Source organism: Rhineura floridana, chromosome 13 (genome assembly GCF_030035675.1).
Source record: "Rhineura floridana isolate rRhiFlo1 chromosome 13, rRhiFlo1.hap2, whole genome shotgun sequence".
Classification (NCBI taxonomy): domain Eukaryota; kingdom Metazoa; phylum Chordata; class Lepidosauria; order Squamata; family Rhineuridae; genus Rhineura; species Rhineura floridana.
Window position 1 is genome coordinate 12,010,753 of NC_084492.1, and position 21,663 is coordinate 12,032,415.

A 21,663-nucleotide genomic window follows, 5' to 3' on the forward strand; every position below is an offset into this window, starting at 1 on the left:
ATATGCTTCCTAGACATAGTCACCCAAAAAGTGTTAACTGCAACTTTGATTTTAGATTTCACTAGTATTGTACCCATTCCAGTTGCCCAATTTGGCTTGTATTTTGCTCATTCATTTTCCTATTAATTTTATGAAATAATGCATTTCTAAAACTGGGATTTTTTCCCATGGAAAGATGTAATGGTGGGGAAATTCTGCCCAGGTTTTTCCAACCCACATCGCTGTCAGGAAGGATGGGGAAAAGCACATAGGTCTGTAGTGTGGTCCTGATGTGGCATCTGCACTGAGCCATGTTTATTGTAAGAATGATTGTCAGTCCAATCCTGTTCATATCAGCCTTCCACAACCTGGTGCCCTCAAACATCTGTTTCTGTGGATGTTTTTGTACGAGTCTACAAAGCCTTGAACAAGTTAAGCTTCAGATACCTTAGGGAGCACCTTACCGTTTATGTCCCAAGCCAATCACTGAGATCATCTCAGGGAAACACTATTAGTGCGCCCTCCCAGGCCGAAAGCACAGCTGACGACAACAAGGAGTCATTCCCTCATTGTAGTGGATCCAACTCTGTGGAACTCTCTCCCATTAGAAATCAGGCAAGCCCTGTCCCTACTAAGGCTCAGACACTGGGTGGAAATGGCTTTATTTCAGGAGGCCTTTGCACTATGAATGTTGCTCTCATGTTTCTATTTTTATGTTTTAATCTGTGTTTGAGATTTTGTATATTGTAGATTTTATCTTCTGGAATGCCTGTCCTAATATAACCCTGCTCTGACCATTAGATCTTTTTCTGAGGCGCTTCTCCAAGTCCCTCCCACCCTCTGAGGGAGCCTCGGAGGATAATGACAAGGAAGAGCGCCTTTTCAGTTGTGGCACCCTGTCTCTGGAATGCTCTTCCTATTGAGGAAAGAGCTGATTAGAAGGAGCTGATGTTTTGTTCAAAGTCTGCTGCCAAAGCTTCCTGTGATTGCTATAGAGGTTGTTTGTTCTGTTTTATGGTATTATGTATTTATGTTTTTAAGGTGTTGTAAGTCGCTTAGAGACCTTCAGGTAGGAAGGGACCAACAAGCTTAATAAATACTACTACTACTTTTTCTGCACATGGCTACTACTAATATTTTTTTCTGCACATGGCTTTGAGACATATAATGAAAAGAGGGCATGAATTCCTTAAATAAATAAAAAATGCAAGAGTTGCTAATCTCCATGGTTACCCTTTCTCCATAAGGGATAATTTGGCTAATTTTCCTTCTTTAATTCACTCTGACACTCTGTCTCTCTGCTTCCCTTAAAGAAATTCAGTGGCTCATAATTCTTTAAACGTAAATCCACACTTTCCTCTCTCTGTCTTTGGCAAATATTAGGAGCCTATACAGACACATAGATCAGATTTGTTTATTTGTATCTAGTCATCAGACCATCACAAGACAAAAAGTTTTAAAAGGTGGTGTCAAGATAATTCAAACCCAAATAAAACTACCTGGAACATAAACAAACTTAAAATGTCAGATTTCCTTGGTGCATCACAAAGTGCCTTCCCCCTTTTTAAATGACTGTTAACAAATATATATATATTTGTAAGTGCCACACTGTCCATAAACGCTTCTGCGCCGGTGAGGCAAGCAAGGCAAGGTAAACCTCTGCAAGGAGAGGGGCAGCAGCAAGATGATAAGTAGAGGAGGCAGGTTGGTTTTGGGAGCTGCCTGGGAGTGGGGGAAGCGGTGGTGGGCCCACATGACCAGACCTGGAGCTCAGCTTCACCAGGTGGGTGGGAGGCTGCATGGGGGAGGGAAGTGTTGGTGGGGGAGAAGGGGAGGGGAACTATGGTGCCCCGTGTGGTGGTGGTGGGAGGGGGGGAACTATGGTGTCCCCTGGGGTGGTGGAGGGAAGAAGGGAGAGGGGAGTTCTGGCAACCCCTTGGTGGTGATGGGGAGAAGAGGGAGGGGAGTTCTGGCAACACTTGAGAGAAACGGGGAGGGGGGAGAGCTACAGCAAACCATGTGAGGGAGGGGGGCTTTGGTGACCCAGGAGGGAACTGGTGTTGACGATGGTAAGGGGGTTGGTGAGAGAAGCAAGCGGGACAGAGCCCCTAGTTAACAAAATAAAATATACTGAAATTTATGTAAATCTAAATAAATTATGTTGGAATTAAAGTTCTGAATCTCCCTGACAAGGCACAGCATTCTCTCAAGGATCTCCCCTCTTGTCAGTTACTACAGACATTTAAGCCCACACCTGCACCAGATGTGTGCTGAAATTTACCTCACCATTTGGCTAGTTCAGGCGTAGCTAATCTGGTACCCTCCAGATGTTGTTGGACTAAACACCCATCAGTCCCAGCCAGCATGGCCAACGGTCAGTGAAGATTAGGGTTGCCACCTGGTGCCCGCTTAGTCCATTAGGTGGCCTGGATTCTCAGCTTTCATTTTTTAAAAGAAGCTAGTCCCTAGCCCTTGTGGATCCAGAGATGGAAGGCAAAGCGAGGAGGCAGTTTTCTGCCCATTTTGCCCAGACTTCCAATGCAAAGTATTTAGAGTTTTCACCATAGAGATGACCAGGGCTTTAGAGCGATGCCAGTCTCCATCCATAAAGCCCATAAGCCTATATCACTTCCTTGCCTTTTCTTTTGAACCTCTGGCAGGCGCACGTGCTGCCCGCGAGTAATTTTTTGTTGTTACCTCAGCCGCCCTTTGCTTGGTCAGGTTGCTATGGTGAGTGCAGGGGATGATGTTTCTCGCGTGTGAGCTGAGTCGTGCTGCGGGCCCCTGAGGTGGGTGGGGAAGACTGGCGGCTCCTGAGTCCCAGGCAATGTTCAACCCAAAGGGATCAATGTAAGAACATACTTTACTCATAGAGGAGGTCCTGCTAATCTCTTGTCTAGTTTACAAAATCAAGTCTAAAATCCTTTCACAATTTCTGTAAAAGATTTAAAACCTTTTATCTTGGGTAACTAATATCATATCAATGTTCTACATAGACTTTGATTCATAGTTTATAATAACATTCTCCTGTGTAGTACACTGCTACAAACTGCATTGATCACATATTATAGCCATTCTGCCTCTGTGTTATCCTGTAGGTTTTTTTAAACGGAGCTAAAAAGATGAGGAGTAAATATTAAATGTAGAGGGACAAAATATATTGTTGTGAGTTTGGGGGGATTGGAATGGATGATCCCTGTGGGTCCCCTTCCAACCTCTGATTTGGAATCCTGCGCCTTGGAATGAGGAACGTGCTGTGCTGGTCAGATGAGTCTTTTGTTAAGCTAATAGAGTGGCCAGGAAGGATAATGGGTTTATCAGTTGCCCAGCAACTGGTGAATGGGCCAGGAAGACCCTTTTGTCATTGAAACTCTTCAGGAGAGCCTCCTCCCCCTTCCTGGCGGCTAGTAGAAGTTTGTGCTTTGAGTGTTTTTACAGTTGTCTGGGAAGAATGGCTGGGGAGAATGGCTGGGGACTGGAGGCAGACAGAGAGGCTGGCTCTTTGCATCATGGCTATAGGATGCCTCCTGTAACACTGATGGAAAAACTGGATATTGGACTGCTGATGCCTTGAACCCCTCCATCCTAAACTCAGGTTGGAATGTGTGTAAATAAACAAACTATATTTCATAATGACACCACAGTCTCCGCTGACCTTCTTCCCAAAGGAAACCAACCTTGGATGAGCGCAGGGACCCCTGAAATCTCACCACTCGGAGATTGGTGAAGCGCGCAACAATATCTTTTTAGAGAAACGGAATGTGTTGATTACTGTAGTAGAATATATGATCAGATTGTCTCTTTAGATGTACTTTTAAATGTACTTTAGATATGTTTTTTGAGACTAGTAAACTGAATCATTTACAGTGCAATCCAATGCATGTCTACTCAGGTAAGCTCCACTGGGTTCAGTGAGATTTACTCCCAGGTAAGTGTGTATTGGATTGCAGCCTTAATTTATTTTTATGTTTGTTAGATTTTCTATGTATATTTTAAAAAAAGAGAGATGTAGAGTAATTCTAATAGATTTTGTTCATTTTCTTTCACTACATACTGAGGATATGATCATAATTTCCTATAGCCCTGGAATATCTTGTTATTATTCCCAGTTAAGGCTATTCTGCCTGCCTCATTTAGCATAGATGTTCAGTGTAAAGTTTCACAAGTCAGTGAGAGGTATTTCATATATTTTACAGTCCTCTGTACAGACCAACATCACGGTATTGCAATACAGAAGTAGTCAGCTACAACAGATGTTAAAGAACTGTAAGGAACAAAATAAGCAGGGAAATATTATTTACAAAGTTGGAGCAGTAGCACAATGGATTTAGATCTAGAACTTATCTTATAGTATTTCTAAAATTATTATCTGAATTTTGACTAACACTGGAAGGGCAGGATATAAATCCTCTTAATATTCCATAGTATTGGAAACGAAAGTCTAGGCATTTAAGGGTGAAAATGTAAGGTTTTTTAAAAAAATATTCCTCATATCCTCCCCCAGTTTTTGGTGGTAATTACTAGGCACAAAAACAACCCTGGTGATGATGGAAGCTGTAATCCAAGAGCATCTGGAAGGCACCATCTTGGCTACCCCTGACCTAGTTACTCTGGGATGAGAAAGAACTCAACTGAGAGAGTTTGGGCATTTGTGTGGGTTTGCTGAAACACAATAACCAAACAAAAATGGCAACCTCACAAGCTGATTTTCTTATATTTTGCGTCAGGGTATGTCACAACCATAGCAGAAAATAGCATGGGAAGCCAGTGTCTGTGGTGAGCCTTTTGACCACTGTTCTTCCTCTAAATGTTAGCTAACTGAAATACTGGAAACTTAAATATCATTCAACATCAAACTGTGATCCAGTTACTGCTTGATTTTGTAATTTAAATTCGCGTTGATGGAGCTTAAGCATGGGGCTGACAAATTTGGAAAACATCTGACTGGATGACCCAGCTCCAGATAGTGCTGAAATAGGGAAAAGCTATGTTTGAACAAATCTGGGTAAGAGCTGGGCTTTATCTTTTCAAAACGAAGGATGAGCTATTGTGTCTCATTTAGCCTTCAATCTCCATCTTTCTAGCTCAGTGGGGATTTTAACTCGGGTCTCCCTAGTCCTAATAATCGAACATTCTGACCACTACAAGACAGTTCAGAAACTATAGCTTGTACAGAATTCAGAATCTAGATTATTGACTGGGACCAGATGGTCTGAGCATATTACTGCACTGGCCCGATTGCATGGGCAACCAAATAATTTCCGGGCTCAATTTAAAGTGCTGATTTTTGACCTTTAAAGCCTTATACGACCCAGGACCGCAATACCTCAAGGACTGCTTCTCCCCATATGAACCAGCCTGGACTTTGTGGTCTTCACCAAAGACCCTTCTCTGTGTGACCCACCCAAGGAAGGTACAGAGGGTAGCCACATGAGAATGGGCCTTTTCAGTGGTAGCCCTCCATCTATGGAATGCTCTCCCCTGGGAGACGCACCTGACACGTTTCTTGTCCGTCTTTAGGCACCAGGTTAAAACCATTTTCTTTATCCAGGCCTTGGTAATTAAGTTGCCTCCTACGATGGTGCTTGCCTTTTAGTGGGGTAAGACTTGTTCTTATTAATATTTTACTGGATGAGTATTGTATGTGCTTTGAATTGTTTATTTTTTTCTGCATTTAAATTGCTTTTATTTGTTGTATTTTATCTTAAGTCACAGTGAGACTTTTTTCTCTTGTATATTGCAACTGATAAATGTAAATAATAATAACACGCTATACTTCTATGATCCTCCGTGGCGCAGATTGGTAAGCGGCGGTAACGCAGCCGAAGCTCTGCTCATGGCCGGAGTTCAATTGCAACGGAAGGAGGAAGTTGAATCTCCAGTAAAAGGGGTCGAGGTCCACTCAGCCTTCCATCTATCTGTGGTTGGTAAAATGAGTACCCGGCATATGCTGGGGGGTAAAGAAAGGCCGGGGAAGGAACTGGCAATCCCACCCCATATATACGGTCTGCTTAGTAACCGTCGCAAGACGTCACCCTAAGAGTTGGAAACGACTCGCACTACAAGTGCGGGGACACCTTTACTTTTAATGTGAGCAACATTATGCAACATGGCAGAACTAGAACTAACACAAAGCCAGTTTGAAAGTATGTTCAAACGGTAATAGTTGTTTTGTTTTTTAAAAATGTTGCTAGCTTTTTAAATATGGTTATTGATTCTAGAGCCAAAATGCTCGATGAGCAATAGATCTTGGAGTAATTGGTTTTGTAATGAATTAGTTGACTGTTTGTAACGGTTGCTGGATCAATAAACATGTTGTGCTTTTATTACATACAGGCTCCCCACCCCTGGTCTACAGTAACTGTAAAAATTGCGGGGAGGTGTTGCTAGTTATTACTGCCGTTAGCTTTAGGGCTACTTTGGGACGTTCATTGGTCTACTGGTAAGCTCTGTGATCACTGAACTTTCTTTGATATATTTTAAATGAATTATTGCTTGTTGAACTGTTAGTGCTGTAGTGATGTCATTTTAATTAAGCATTATGGCTATTGCATTGTTGTATGTAGACTTTTTTAAATTTATTGCTAAACTACTTTGAGTACAGATCAGTGGAAAATCATAATGCAGCTGATTGTGGCTATAACTAAATGATTCAAACAGATTAAGAGTATTGCAGAAGGCTTGTCGTGTCTTTTCCCAATCAAAACAACGTCACTAGATGGAGAAGGAGGAAGTGGCGGTTTATGTAACTTCTTTAGAATTAACAGGCCAAAGTCACTCTCAAAAGGCCTCTTGACTGACAGAGACTTCTGCGTTCAACCTTTTAAGGCCATTGTCGCTAATCCTTTCCATTCACTTTTAGGATCCATTTCTGCCTTCCAACCAAGACATTTTTTAAAGTAATAGCTGTGTGTCTAAATGGACACCCAATCCTTGCTTTTGGACACCCAGTGGAAACAAATGGACACATAAAATGTAATCAATAAACAAGAACACAAATTCAGATGGGAAGCCGCTGGAACACTGACTTAGAGGTATGACCTTTTAGTGAAATTGAACAGAAGCAGTAGAACACAGGGGCACATTACACAATAATTCGTAGGGTTATTACAAACCACCAGTCTTTCTGAAAAACTCCTTAACAAAATCTGGCTTCCTGTATACTAGGATGTTTGGTTCCCTGTATCTTTGGGGGTTCCCCCCCCCAGAAGAATTCTGCTACAGCAGGGCATGGATCATAAGCAGCAGTTTCTACACCATTCTGTGAAACAAACAGTCTTGCACTCATAGATATTTACTGGTGAGTGGGCAGGCTAGTAAGAATTTTGCTAGGCTTGTAACTTCTGTAAATGCATTTGCAAGGCTGCATTCACTCCCCCTACCTTTTGTTTTTAGCTTGAACCACTGTCACCTCAATCCAAATGTCAGGGCTTGCATGCGGTAGAGAGGCTTCCATGTGCAAGCCATTTGAATGAAAAAATGGACACCCAGTAACAATTCGTTTAAAAATGCCCTGCTTACAACACAGGACAGGAGGTTCTAGGACAGCTTCCTTCTCAAGAGATAGCACTGGTGATTTTGTAATCATTTGTTTAAAGGTGCTTCCAGACATGGGCCTTATATCTCAAACACAACATTCGGACCTGATTTTTCTGTTTGTCCACTTGGTGCCATAGGATCTACACATTCCCATTTTTTCACTCATAATATTCATTGCTGTGGGTAGAGCTTGGTGGAATGTGTCTGGGCTGGGGGTGGCAGCTTGTTCCTCCTCTCAGTCACTCTTACATTAAAAAAAAATCCCAGTAAGTATGCAACAGTGGGAGAGCAAACGTTACCAGCAATTTATCCTAGAATCGTAGAGTTGGAAGGGGCCAATACGGCCATCAGTGCCGGATTTAGGCATAAGCTAAACAAGCTACCACTTAGGGCCTCACAATCTGCAGGGGTGTCAGCTCTTCACTGAGACAGCAGTGTCGGTGGGGGTGCAGGCAGGGCTGGAGATTCCTTGGTAATTGCCAGGCCGTAAGTCCTCAGCCGGCAGCTTGGCAATAAATCTGCCAGGCTAGCAAGGAGGAAGCAAGATAAGGGCAGAGGCCGTTCAAAGCTTACGTGCCAAGCCAGAAATCCAGAAGAGACGTCAGTGAAGGTCCGGGTCTAGTTTGCCGAGAGATCAGTCCAAGTCAAGGTTCAGGGGATAGGAAGACACACAGTGGTCACGCCTGACGTTGTAGTCAGCAACAAGCTGAAGCCAAGGTTTGACTTTTAAGAAGCAGGTTTGTCAGCAGGTGTGAGCCCTCAGCGTTTTGGCCTTAAGTGGACAGGCCTGCCCCTCTTCTGCCTGACCTTCTGTTGTCTACGTTCTGCAGGTGAGGGGGGAGTATCCTGTTCACTGGCTGCGTCTGGCTGAAGGGCTTCAGCTGTGTCTGGGATGCTCTGCAGCTGAGGGGGAGAAGGAGCTGGGTTCTCAGGAGTTTCCTCCATTTCACCTTCTGGGTCTGCTGCTGTTACTCCCGAGTCATCCTCATCTGATGAGTCCTCTGACGGGGCCATGACAAGGGGCCTCAAAAATTTCAGATTTTTTTTTGGGGGGGGGCTTTTAAAATTTTATGTGTACTGAATATATATATATATATATATGGTGTAATTTTTTAGCAAAGGGCCTCCAAGCTTTATATAGCTTAGGGCCTCACCAAGTCTAAATCCGGCACTGAAGGCCATCCAGTCTGACCCCCCACCCAACACAGCAATCTAAGTTAAAGCATCACCGACAGGTGGCTGTCCAGCTGCCTCTTGAATACCTCCAGTGTGGGAGAGCCCCCCACCTCCCTAGGTCATTGATTTCATTGCCATACCCCTCTGACAGGACGTTTTTCCTGATGTTCAGCCAAAATCTGGTTCCTCTGACTTGAGCCCATTGTTCTGTCTCCTGCTCTCTGGGATGTCTCAGACTGGGTCAGAAGCAGCTCACTGGGCTTCCTGGAAAGTGGCTGCTCTTGCTTCCCAGGAGGGGCAAGGCAGCAGGGAAGGCGGCATGGTGCAAATGTACCAGTAGAGCCAAGCCGGTGCTTCTGCTGGAGGGCGGGGCTGATGAGTTTGTGGAAACAGATTCAGCTGGGCTCCTTACTGAAGAATGCTCCCCCACCCCTCTATCCCACCTCCCCACCCAGGTATTGCATTCGGTAGTGTAGTGGCAAATTCAAAAGTGCAGGTCCTTCATGTCAATCACAGCCATGCTCCCTCCCCCTTTTTTGCTGCTGGTTTGAGAATGAGATCCTTGTTAATGCCATCTCCCACAACAACAGACATCCCTAGGAACCAATAAACATGAAGGGGGAGAGTTAGCTACTGAGAAGAGCCTTCTCAATGGCCGACTCATCTCCTTTCACTCTGATTGACTCCAATCAGCAGGAAAGGACAAGGGGGCATGATAAAGACTCTTAGTGGCTAACACATTTCATGCTGATTGGCTGGTTGGATGCTGGAGACATAGGGACCTTACTAGGACCCTACTCCCAAAAAAGTAAGGGATCTAAGACACCCCTCCAAGATCCTGGATGACTACATCCCTGATTGTATTTAAACCTCACATCTGGCAAGGGCGCAAGCCGCAGGATGAGAGTGAGCAGCCCGAGTGCAAGATGCTGGCTGACAGGATATAAATGGAGAAGGCCAATTTGCTGGTGGAGAGGGAGAGCATAAGCCCTGGTTGGCTGCAACAACTCCAGGCTCCGGTTCTGAGCATTCAGCAAAGAACTCGGCAAATTCACAGGCACCAGGAAAGATCCAGCATTCAAGATGATTCCCAAGCTTATAAAACATGGGTCCTAAAGGTCATCTTTAGGATCCCCTGGGAACTCACTTCCTCATGAGACTTTGGGGAGATTTGTGTGTTTTTGGGCCCTGGGTGAGAGCCAGGGTGGATAGGTGCAGTCCTGGATGGGAGCCAGGAGGCTGAGTGATGTTAAGTGGGGAAGTGTGAAAGGAAATTGGGTTGGTCGGTATTTGTTTATTAATAATTTGTATTACGTATGTATTATAGTTTTATTGTGCATGTTTTATAATACTTGTAGTTGTTTTACTTTTCTGTACACTGCTTAGAGATTTTTTTATATATTAAGCGGTATATAAAGAGTCCAAATAAATAAAATGTTTGCACTATGCCGAGCTCCCCATTGCCTCCCCCCTCGTCAACTCCTTCCTGGTAAGCAACAACGCCCCACCTGTCAGAAAGCTAGCATAGCCGCTTCACTCCCACCCAGCAAGCCACTTCTGCAGTGATCAACATGGAGGCTTGGGCTGGAGGGAGGAGCAGCATCCATTTTCATTTGGTTTTATTAAACCTGAGGATTTATACAAGAGTGATTACATGGGGGTGTGTGTGTGTCTTTTTGCAAGACTTAGATTTAAAAGAAAATGCTGTGAGGGGAGCTAGAGAAAATTCCTCCTCTGAACCAGGAGTGTATCTCTGTCCTGGGGACATACAACAGAGAATTGCCTTACCTTTTGAGCTCCTAGAAGCATCTGATCCACTACTGCTGGAGACAGAAAGCCAGACTAGATGGACTGGACCACGGCCGGTGCCAAGCATGAAAGGACTCTCAGGCATCAGCCTGTCCTGGGCCCACAACACTGTAGCCCCACACTCCCCCATACAGGTAGTGTGGTGCTAATGAGCCCATGCGCGTGCCCCACCTACCTCTCATGTTGTGTGAATGACGTGCTCATGTAGCATGCATGCTTGCCATCAATCAAGATTAGACCCTTAGGGAAGCCCCTGCCGCCATCTTGGGTGATGGCAGGAAAGCATGCACAGCATGCATGACATTCACACTTACGGGAGAGGCAGGTGGGGCGTGCCTGGGAGCTCCCTCTCTGCAACAGGGTTGGGTTGCAGGACCTGACACTGCTGCGGATTGCAGAACAGGAGTGCCACCCTCCCACCCTAAGGAGGGCCCCTTCAGGAGCCCCTCTGGGCTGCAAGGCCCTTAGCCAGGGCCCAACCTGGCCACCCTCTGGCGCCAGCCCTGGACCACACCCTAGTTGGATCCCAGCAAGGCAATTCTTAAATTTTAGCCTAATGAGCCATTAGCGGTCATTAAGGCAATCTTTTTGTTCATCATCAACTTAGCAGACTGTACTAGAACTGGGAAGCTTTCTTCTCCTTCTTTTCCTCTATTTTTATCTCACCTTTCTTCCATCATGGAACCCAAGATAGCATGCATGGGGTTTCCAAGAAATCTCCTTTCCTGGCACCAGCCAGACCCGGATCTACTTAGCTTCAGAAAGGTGGCTGTGTCACATGCCTTGAGGCACTACCCTGACCCAATACCTTACTTTTTGCTTGGAACAACTGATGAGATCTGAGGTAATAGGCCTGGTAACAGCCTCTTGCTTGAAATTTAGAGAACCACAGCTGGCCAGAATAGACAGCCCTGTGCTTTGACGGATGGTCTGACACAGGGGGTAGTATTCCATGCTAGTTCTACCCAAAGTACACCCCTTGAAGTTAATAGGCATTACTAACTTAGGTTCATTAGTTTCAAGGGGTCTCCTCTCAGTAGGACTTGGTTGAAGACAGCCCAATATAAGGCAGCAACATTAACTGTCATCACCAGTTTGGGCACAGAGATCCCATTTTAGTTCAAGTGAGGCTTCCCCAAGAAAGCAGCTGGCTGAATCATAGAGCTGGAAGGGACCAGGGAGATCACGATGTCCAGCTCATTGCCAATGCCCCCCTTTCTTGTAAGAGCTGAGTCAGAGATCTTGTGAGGGAAGATAAACCAAATGTTTCCATTCCACTAAAAACATGTAAGATATAAGAAACTATCATACTGCCAAATCTGATTTGGGGGGTGGGAGGGGGGAGAAAGACTAATCCAAGTAAGTGACGTGCACAAACGTGAACTGGCTGTTTAAAAAATGAATCAGTGTTAAAACAAGGAGGGAGGGCGCCCCCCTTCAAGAAACAATGAAGATAGCTTTGAAAATGGGACTGAGCAGTTACAGATTAAAAGAAAACTCAGGGGAAATGAATATCCTTATCAGGTAAGATAAGACACACGCTGTTCCGTTTGCTCCGAAGTGTTACAATGGTATCTTTTATAGGAACGATGTCAATTTTGGATCTTTGCTTCTCATTTTTTCCACATTTCTGCAGCAATTTGTGGGTTTTTTCATGGAAATTCTTCAGTATTTTTGTGCTAATTCCTCCTAATAAACACATCTTTGTATGCAATTTGGACTAATATACACATTTTGGCACACAATTTTTCCTAATATTTTGATTGTTATTTTCCCAATATATTCACTTGTTTGCACTATTTCCCCTAATATATGCATTTTTGTAAAAATGGTTTGGTCGGAGAACTGAATCACAAAATCCAGATGAGTGCAAATTTTGAAGGACGGCTGTGTTTCATTTCTCATATTGTTTTGGAAGGTGTGAATATGATCGATTCAGCTTTAAATGCTAACAAACAAATTTGTCCCCTGTCCTTACCCTAGCAACAGTTGTATGGAGACACCTAGGCTCCTATTGATTCCTCAGATCATCTGGTCTGGCTGAGACAATGAGCAGCAGAATCGTCTGGCCATATAAGAGTGGCACTGCAGCACATGCAAGATCATTCCAGGAACTTTGTCTTGCAAGCAGGAACAAGGAACTTTGTCTTGCAAGCAGGAACTGAAGAATGAGCTGCTTTTGATCTGATTTGTTTATTAATTAATTGCATCAAGGAAGACACCAGCACATGTCCACACTTAAGTTGCAAGGGGAGCAGTGAAAGGAAATATTAACGTAACACCACCAGTTTTTAAGATTTGCTAACAGAACATTGCTCCACGAGCCATCTTGGCAAGAGCTGGAATTAGCTTATCCTAAGAGCTTGTCACCTTGCCATCTTCTCATCTGGTTTCTATAGCTTAGGGCTCACTCTTAAACTCTCAAACATGAGTTGCTGTAGCTTTATATACACTTGCTAGAGAACTTGATAGTGAGCTGACTAAGATCCAGGGCAGTTCCACACCATTCGTCTAAAGCACATCCAACACACATAAAGCTCATGACTTCGCCCAAAGAATCCTGGAAAATATAGTTTCCTCCTCACGGAACTACAATTTCCAGCACCCTTAACTACAGTTCCCATGATTCTTTGGGGGGATGTCTGCCCCCAGTCAATATCTAAATCACAGTTAAAGCTTCTCTTGCATGGGAAATCTTCTTTGACTGATAGGCCAACTATCCATTCTTTGAGATTTTCTAGGCTGTATCCATGTGTTAAGAATCAGATCATCAGAAAGCTAACTACTTGGAATTACCTTAGCTCCATGTACAATTGTTTTTACAAAATTAAGACTTGGCATTATGTCCTCTGCCTTTCTGGACGGATGCTATGAGAAATTCCCTTTGGAACAGCATTTGTCTTTGTAAAACGGCTATAGAGGACGCTATTCACTACATTACCCAGTGGCCTCTATTTAAACTGCCTTGTGAAAAATACCTGCCTGAGTTTAGTCACAGGGAGAGTTTTGTTATACTAAGTGGTTTGTATGTACTTCGCTATTAGACAAAGAAAATTATGTTGCATTGTGTGTTTCCTTATTTGCGTTGGCAGCCAGGAAATGAAGAGGCAACTTTGTGGCTCAGTTTTGAATGTCTATGTTTGTTATGGCTTGTAGCCAAACAAATAAAATTATCAGTGTATTGGACTATTCTAAGAGCAGAACCTTTTTGGTTGTGGCTCCAGAGTTCTGAAATACAATCCCTCAAGAGGCCTGCCTAGGTTCTTCCTTAGTCTCTTTACAGAGGCATGCAAATGTTGGAAAGGAAAAACAGACAACCAGAGGAAGAGGAAGAGAGAGGATGGGTAAACTGGTCTGCTTGAGTAGCAGGGGCAGCCAACGTGGTGCCCTCCACATGTTGGACTCCAGCTCTCATCAGCCTCAGCAATGGGTAGGGATGCTGGGAGGGGTTGTTCAGCAATATCTGGAGGACACCATGTTGACTACCTTTGTCCTGTAGTATCCTGAAAGAGGACATGTCTTGCCATCTGGAACCCCGAGCAAGAACACTCCTGCTAGAGGTCAAGGATACATGACATTTTCTTGCAGGCCCCTCTTGTCATTAATTTTATGTCTTACTCACTTTTTTCCAATGTGTAGTTTGCTGCTGGAATTGCCCTCCTTTGTTGATTCATTTTTTACTGAGAGTCAGAAAAGTTCACTGCCAAATTACGGCAATCTAGGGTTTTCTGTGTGGTACTCTCATGTTCTTTTCAGACCGGATTTGTTTGTCCAGGGTCAACAAGCAAAGTGCTCTTGAGGCTTTTAAGGGCTACTTTGCCTTAAACCAAAAGCTTTTGTGTTTGCAGGTTCAGCCTGTTTTACTGTTTATATTGATTAGTGCAGCTGGGGGTTTAGTGACGAATTGCCCCTTCATTAGTCAGCTTCTGTTCCCCACCAGAGTGTATGTGTTCTTTAATTACTGGTTTCCTTGCCTCCTCACCTTTCCTTTTCCTTAAACAACATAATGCTGTTTCACTGTATAAGGAATAAAAGGGTGGGGGAAATAATGAGAAAAATATGGTAATTAAAGCACACACCCCCATTATGAAAAGAAACAGAAGCTGACTAATTAGGGGGTAATTCATCACTAAATTCCCCAGCCACATTGAACATGAAGCAACAAAACAGACTGAATGTGCAAGGAGGAAGCTTTTAATTAACATTTCAGGGGACCTTTGCTGAATAGACTTACTTATGAAGAAATACTGTAGCACAGGAAACAAGGCAAATGAAGAAAAACATTTTAAGTGCTCCATCAATCAGCCGTTTTAATTCCAGTTCCTGCTAACTGAGGAAAAGGAACACTTCAGAGGTATTAAAGAGTTCTAGCAAAGAAGCAGCTGTAGATCCAAAAGAGGTCAATATCAGGAAAATTGCACAGACACAATAAAATTATATTAAAATACAGAAACACAGCACAATTTTTAAAACATGTTACCCTGGAAGAGGAAGGTTTTCATCCTCTTTGGAAGGTAATGCAAAGCTGGGCCAAATGATGCTCTTTAAGGATGGAATCCATGACTGTGGTGCCTTAACAGAAAGGTTAGCCACCTCTCATAGCTTGCCAACTTAGGCCACATCTGTACTATACATTTAAAGCAGTATAATACCACTTTAAACAGTTGCGGCTTGCAGGGCCAGCACCAGACTGCAGCGGGCCCTTAGGCAACAAACTTCAGGGCCTGGCCACATCAGTGGATTAGCGTGCTGTGCATGCACACCTGGAATCACTCAAGATGGGGGGGGTGTTGGGTGATGGCAAGCATGCACCACATGACACTGTGCAGCCAGCCCGTGCTAGTGGTAGAGGGGGTGTTGCCTGGGAAGGTGGCTGCCTCTTCATGATCCGTGCCAGCATTGGGTTGCAGGGTCTGTGGCCTGATGCTAGCATGGCTTGCAGAGTTGAAGCTACACCTGCTCAGCCCCAGCAGCAGGACCCCCTCTCAGCACCAGGGGCCCTCAGCCAGTGCCCAACCTGGCTGCCTGCTGGAGCTGGGCCTGATGACTTCACCCAAAGAATTCTGGGAGCTGTAGTTTGTTAAGAGTGCTGAGAGTTGTTAGGCAACCCCTATTCCCCTCACAGAGCTACAATTCCCAGAGTTCTCTGGGAAGAGGGACTGACTGTGAAACCACTCTGGGAATTGTAGCCTTGTGAGGGGAATAGGGGTCTCCTAACAACTCTCACCACTCACAAACTCCTGTTCTTAGGATTCTTTGGGGGAAGCCATGATTGCTTAAAGTGGTATAATACCACTTCAAATGTATAATGCAGATGAGAATTTAGCCTCACATGTTGATATCATGTAGAGCTGAAAGTGGCCTTCTCAGAAGACCAGGGAGTTCTGGAAGGTTCAGTTGTTTACTATTATTAGATTATAATATTATTACATTTCTATCCCACCTTCCCTCCAAGGAGCTCAAGGTGAAGTACAAACATCGTTCTTCCCTCCCAATTTTATTCTCACTACAACCCTGTCAGGTAAGTTAGGCTAAGAGGCGGCGACTGGCCCAAAATCACCCAGTGAGCTTCAAGGCAGATTGGGGATTTGAACCCTGGTCTCCCGGTCCCAGTCTGACACTGGTGTATTGTGATATTACACTGTTCAGTTGAATCTCACCAGGGTAATGGAGAAATGAGTAGTGCCAGATAGGCTGAGTTCACAGCATACATTTAAAGCACATCCCCCATCCAAGAATCCTGGGAACTGTATCTTATCCGTCATGGAGCTATGGTTCCCAGCACCCTTAATAAACTACAGTTCCCAGGATTCTTGGGTGTGTGTGTGATTTAAACTTATGGTGTGCATGCAGCAACTGACAGATGTCTTATATCTATACCCTCAAATATCCTCAAAACATGAGAGTTGTTTCTCAGTTCCTGTTTGCACTGGCTCAGCCACTCCTACATTGGAGTGGGGGAATGGAATAGAGCTGTGGTTCCCAATCTTTCCCTCCCACGGATCGCTTGAATATTGCTGAGGGTCTTGGCAGACCACTTAATGATTTTTCTGCCTTCTGTAGCAATTGCAATGTGCTGCTGTATATATGCTGCATGTATTTTAATTGCATTTTTACAGACACCTCAGTGAAGCTCGTGGACCACTGGTGGTCCATGGACAACCGTTCTGAGAACCCCTGGAACAGATACGTCAAGAAAGGATATGGCTGGCTGAAATCCTAAACAGGAGCACTCTATACTGCAACATTTTGTTGCAGCTCCTATTTGCATGTAGATAAGAGACAGTACAAGATATAAGTAAAACATTTCCTCAGCATATATTGACAACTCTTGCTTCATTTGCCATGCACAATTAACAAGCAAAGGGAGTATGTCTCTTGTCTCCTGGGAAGAATGAGGACTTTCCCCTCGTGACCGACTTTAGTAAAGTATCCAAACAGCACATACATTCTCCGGGCTTTCCTGCTTTTGCCAAAGAAACAGGCGGTTTCTATTAAACCAATTCCAGCTCTGGCTGGTATGTATGCCTGTCAGAACTGGAAAGGGATCTAACAGAAACCAAATCAGTTCCTTTATGGTAGGGAACTAGTGTGGAAATCCTGAAAGGATTAGCAGCCTAGGGATGAAAGTCAGTAGAGTTTTTTCCTGGACATTGCATAATGATTCCTGGACTCTGATCTCAGCAAGGAGCATGGCTGAAATGTATTTTTCCTCTAAAGCTCTCTAATGTTTTGCTCATCTCTGGCACTTATATGTCGCTGACTGCTTTCATCACTCTGAGCCTCTTGCTTTGCTAATTGTGCATGGGAAGGACACTATATTAAATCACATAAAAGTTAGTTTCTTTTTAAATGTAAGAACTGGCTTGCTGGAATTTCAACTTTGTTCTCTCAAGTTGGACTTAAGGATAACAGAAGAAGAACAGAAGATGACTCTGCTGGTTCAGGCCAGGGAGCCATCTCGTTCAGCCTCCTGTTCTCACAATGGCCAACCAGATGCCATGAGAAGCCCACAGGCAAGAACCTGAGTGAAGCAGAGCTCTCCCCTCCTGCAGTTTCCAGCAACCAGTATTTGGAAGCATCCTGCCTCCGCCTATGGAAGCAGAGCACAGCCATCATGGCTAGTAGCCACTGATGGCTTTATCCTCCATGACTTTGTCTAATCCTCTTTATAGCCATCCAAGTTGGTGGCCATCGCTGCCTTTTGTGGGAGCGAAATCTATAGTTTAGCTTTATGCTGTGTGAAGTACTTACAATCATAGAATCATAGACTTGAAAGGGACCTATAAGGCCATAGAGTCCAACCCCCTGCTCAATACGGCGCAGGACCACAATACCTGCTGGAATGCCTCTCTCGATATGAACCTGTCCGTACACTACGCTCCACATCGAAGGCCCTCCTCCGAGTTCCGACTCATAGGGAAGCTCGGAGGATGATAACAAGAACTAGGGCCTTCTCAGTGGTGGCCCCCGAACTGTGAAATAGTCTTCCCGATGAGGTGCACTTGGCGCCGACGTTGCTATCTTTTTGGCGCCAAGTTAAAACCTTCCTCTTTGCTCAGGCAGTTTAGTCTATTTTAGTCTTTTAAATATGTTTAACTGATTTTAGATTTGTGGATGCCTACATACATGTTCCTTGCACTGAATTATTGGATTTTATTGTGTATATTTATATTCCTCTGTTGTACACCGCCCAGAAAGCTATGCTAGTCGAGCGGTATAGAAATTCAACAAATAAATAAATAAATAAATAAATAAATAAATAAATAATGCAGGAATCCAAATCAAAGTATCCCTGACAGGTGCCTGTCCAGCTGCCTCTTGAATGCCTCCAGTGTTGGAGAGCCCACCACCTCCCTAGGTCATTGGTTCCATTGTTGTACCGCTCTAACAGTTAGGAAGTTTTTCCTGATGTTCAGCCAAAATCTGGCTTCCTGCAACTTGAGCCCATTATTCCATGTCCTGCACTCTGGGACGATTGAGAAGAGATCCTGGCCCGCCTCTGTGTGGCAACTTTTCAAGTACTTGAAGAGTGCTATCATATCTCCCTTCAGTCTTCTCTTCTCAGGGCTAAACATGCCCAGTTCTTTCAGTCTCTCCTCATAGGGCTTCGTTTCCAGTCCCCTGATCATCCTTGTTGCCCTCCTCTGAACCTGTTCCAATTTGTCTGCATCCTGCTTAAAGTGCGGTGTCTAGAACTGGACGCAGTACTCAAGATAAGGCCTAACCAGTGCCGAATAGAGAGGAACCAATACTTCACGCGATTTGGAAACTATACTTCTGTTAATGCAGCCTAAAATATCAGTTGCCTTTTTTGCAGCCACATCACACTGTTCGCTCATATTCAGCTTCTGATCAACAACCCCAAGATCCTTCTTGCATGTAGTATTGCTAAGCCAAGTACCCCCCATCTTATAACTGGGCATTTGGTTTGTTTTTCCTAGGTGAAGAACTTTGCACTTTCTTTTGTCTGTCCTGAATCTTCTACCATTCAGCTTCATTAGATGTCCACAAGTTATAGTGTTATGAGAGAGGGAGAAAAACCTTTCTGTCTACCTTCTCCATGCCATGCATAATGTTATACCCTTCTATCACGTCACCTCTGACTTGCCCTTTCTCTAAACTACCCTCCCCCCAATGATGCAAACTTTCCTCGTAGCAGAGTCACTCCTTCTCCATCATTTTGGCTGCCCTTTTCTGCATCATCATGGTAGGAAGGGACCTCACATGCCATTCAATCCAGTTTGCACCTAGCCTATGCAAGGAATCTGCGACTACAGTCTACCTGAAAGGTGGTCAACCAGTCTGTTTAAAAAACGTCAAAGGAAGGAGAGCTCATCAGCTCCCAAGGCAGGCTGCTAAATGTTGAAAAGCTCGTGCCACCAGGAAATTCTTCCTAATCCTTAGTTAGAATCCCATTTCTTGGGATTATGAACCCCTTGGTTTAGGTCCCTTCTCTCTGGAGCAACACAGAACAAATTTGCTCCATCCTCTGTGTTAGCAATAGGGAACTTCAGGCGCAGGGGACAAATGAAGCCCTCCAGGCCTCTTTGTATGGCCCTCGAAACAGTTCCCAAGCTACACCCCCTCTCCTGAGGCCATACCCCCAACTGGCCCTGCTTTGCACCCTGAGTGGTTTTGCCTGGCAGAAATGTGTCCATGAATTCGGGTAACGCGTCTTCCTTGTCTGAAGGAAGGATAGAGAGGGCTGAGTGGTTGTGCAAGAAACTAGCCTACTGTACAAAGATAACATTTACATTTGCTGCTTCCCCCATGTTTGCCTCTGGCCCTGACAGTAGCGTAGTGGCAAATTCAGAAGTGCAGGGTCCCTTCATGTTAGTCACCGCCATGTTTCCTTCCCCTCTCCTTTTTTTTTTGCTGCTGGGTTGAGAATTAGATCCTTGTTAATGCCTTTTCCCACAACGACAGATATCCCTAGGAGCTAACAAGCATTAAAGAGGAGAGTTAGCTGCTGAGAAGAGTCTTCTTAAAGGCCGACTCACCTCTGTTCATTGGCTCCATTCAACAGGAAAAGTCAAGGAAGCATGTTAGAAGACTCTTCTCAGTGGCTAAACACTCCCCTTACATGCTGATTATCTCATAAGATGCTGAAGACATAGGGACCCTGCTGGGACCCTGCTCCCAAAAAGGTAAAGGGTCTAATATCCCCCCCCAGACCCTGGATGACTATACCCCTGGGCCCTGCCCACCACTGGTATGTGGCCTCCAGAAGGCTGTCCAGAAAGGAATGCAGCCCTCAGGCTGAAAAAAGATTCCACGCCCCTAATCTATTCGATGACACTTCAGATATTTGAAGATGGCTATCATACTGCCTCTTAATTGTCTCTCCCCCAGGCTGAGCATACCCAACTCTTTCAGCCTTTCCTCATACAACTTGGAATAATGGATTTCTCTTCTTCCTTGTGTCTAATCTCTGAAGCGGCATACACACCATACATTTAAAGCACATGACTTTCCCCAAAGGATCCTGAGATCTGCAGTTTGTTAAGGATGCTGGGAATTGTAGCTCTGTGAGGGGATAAGCTGCAACTCCCAGGATTCTTTGGGGAAAATCATGTGCTTTAAATGTATGGTGTTTACCCAGCATGAGAATGGAAAAAAAGGGGGGGAACCCCAAAATGCTTGGGGGGGGGAATTATAACAAAAGCCCAACACGTTTCGGCCACTCAGTAGTTTGGCCTTGTCAGGGGCTGTGGACAAAATCATATGAACACACAATATTATTGTACAAGAATTTCATACAGCATAAAACCATATACAGTATACATAATATATCTGTGGGGAAATTTTTTTTACTTACATGAACTGGTCTAAAATATTCTTCTCTAGCAAATCTGCTCAAAATAATAATGACCACAAAGAAGAATTCATTGAGCATGCTCATATATATACACAAACCCAGGTTCCTGACTGCAGGTGTAACAGGGAATTACATACAACTGAGGCAAAGGAGTATGAAAGGGATCATCAATATATAGTGAGATTCACAAGAGAGGAAGAAACTGTAACCCCTCATTGAGACCACTAGGGGTCAGCGTTTTTAGTTCCAAAATTGAATTGAAATTCTTGTACAATAATACTGTGTGTATAGTGTGTAAATGAGTGGTGGGTTGGCCAATTACAGACTTGTTGCATTTAGGTTTGCTTTTTTAAACTTCAGCCCCAAGATCTTCCAACCAGAGCCGGGTGCAAAAGATGTGCAATTAGAATTAAAGACCAGGGTGCCTCTGAGCTCAGGCTGAGCCTAAGAATTTGTTTTCAGTATCAGAACTGAATTAGGATCATACGGAAAGTGCTCAGGCAGGGGTTCCCAAAGAGTGCTCCACGGACAGTGGACTGTGCAGAGGTGGCTGGTGGGGCAGAAGGCAGAGAGGCCCACAGCCAATGACAGGCAAAGTCAACTAATTCTAGTTTTGCCCCAACCCTACTGAGTTCTGTAATGGCAACCCAGAGATCAAAGAAGAGGAAACTGACAAGCAGGGCCACCTCCCTGGACTCGATGTAAGTAAGAACTCAATGTAAGTAAGTAAGACAGGGAAAACCTTGTGTCAGTTGTCCATGCTCTAGTAACCTCTAAATTAGATTACTGTAATGCACTCTACGTGGGGCTGCCCTTGAAAACGGCTCAGAAACTGCAGC

General features: G+C 44.4%; 1 protein-coding gene across 1 annotated transcript in view; it reads right to left on the reverse strand.

Moving 5' to 3' along the window:
- The window catches only part of CMIP (c-Maf inducing protein), a 258,040-nt gene extending 237,173 nt beyond the window's left edge, over positions 1-20,867 (reverse strand). The window contains exon 1 of the mRNA XM_061594214.1: positions 20,825-20,867. The gene's annotated coding sequence lies outside the window, so the exon portion shown is untranslated. The remainder of the gene's footprint in view (positions 1-20,824) is intronic.
- Positions 20,868-21,663: the final 796 nt, after the last annotated feature.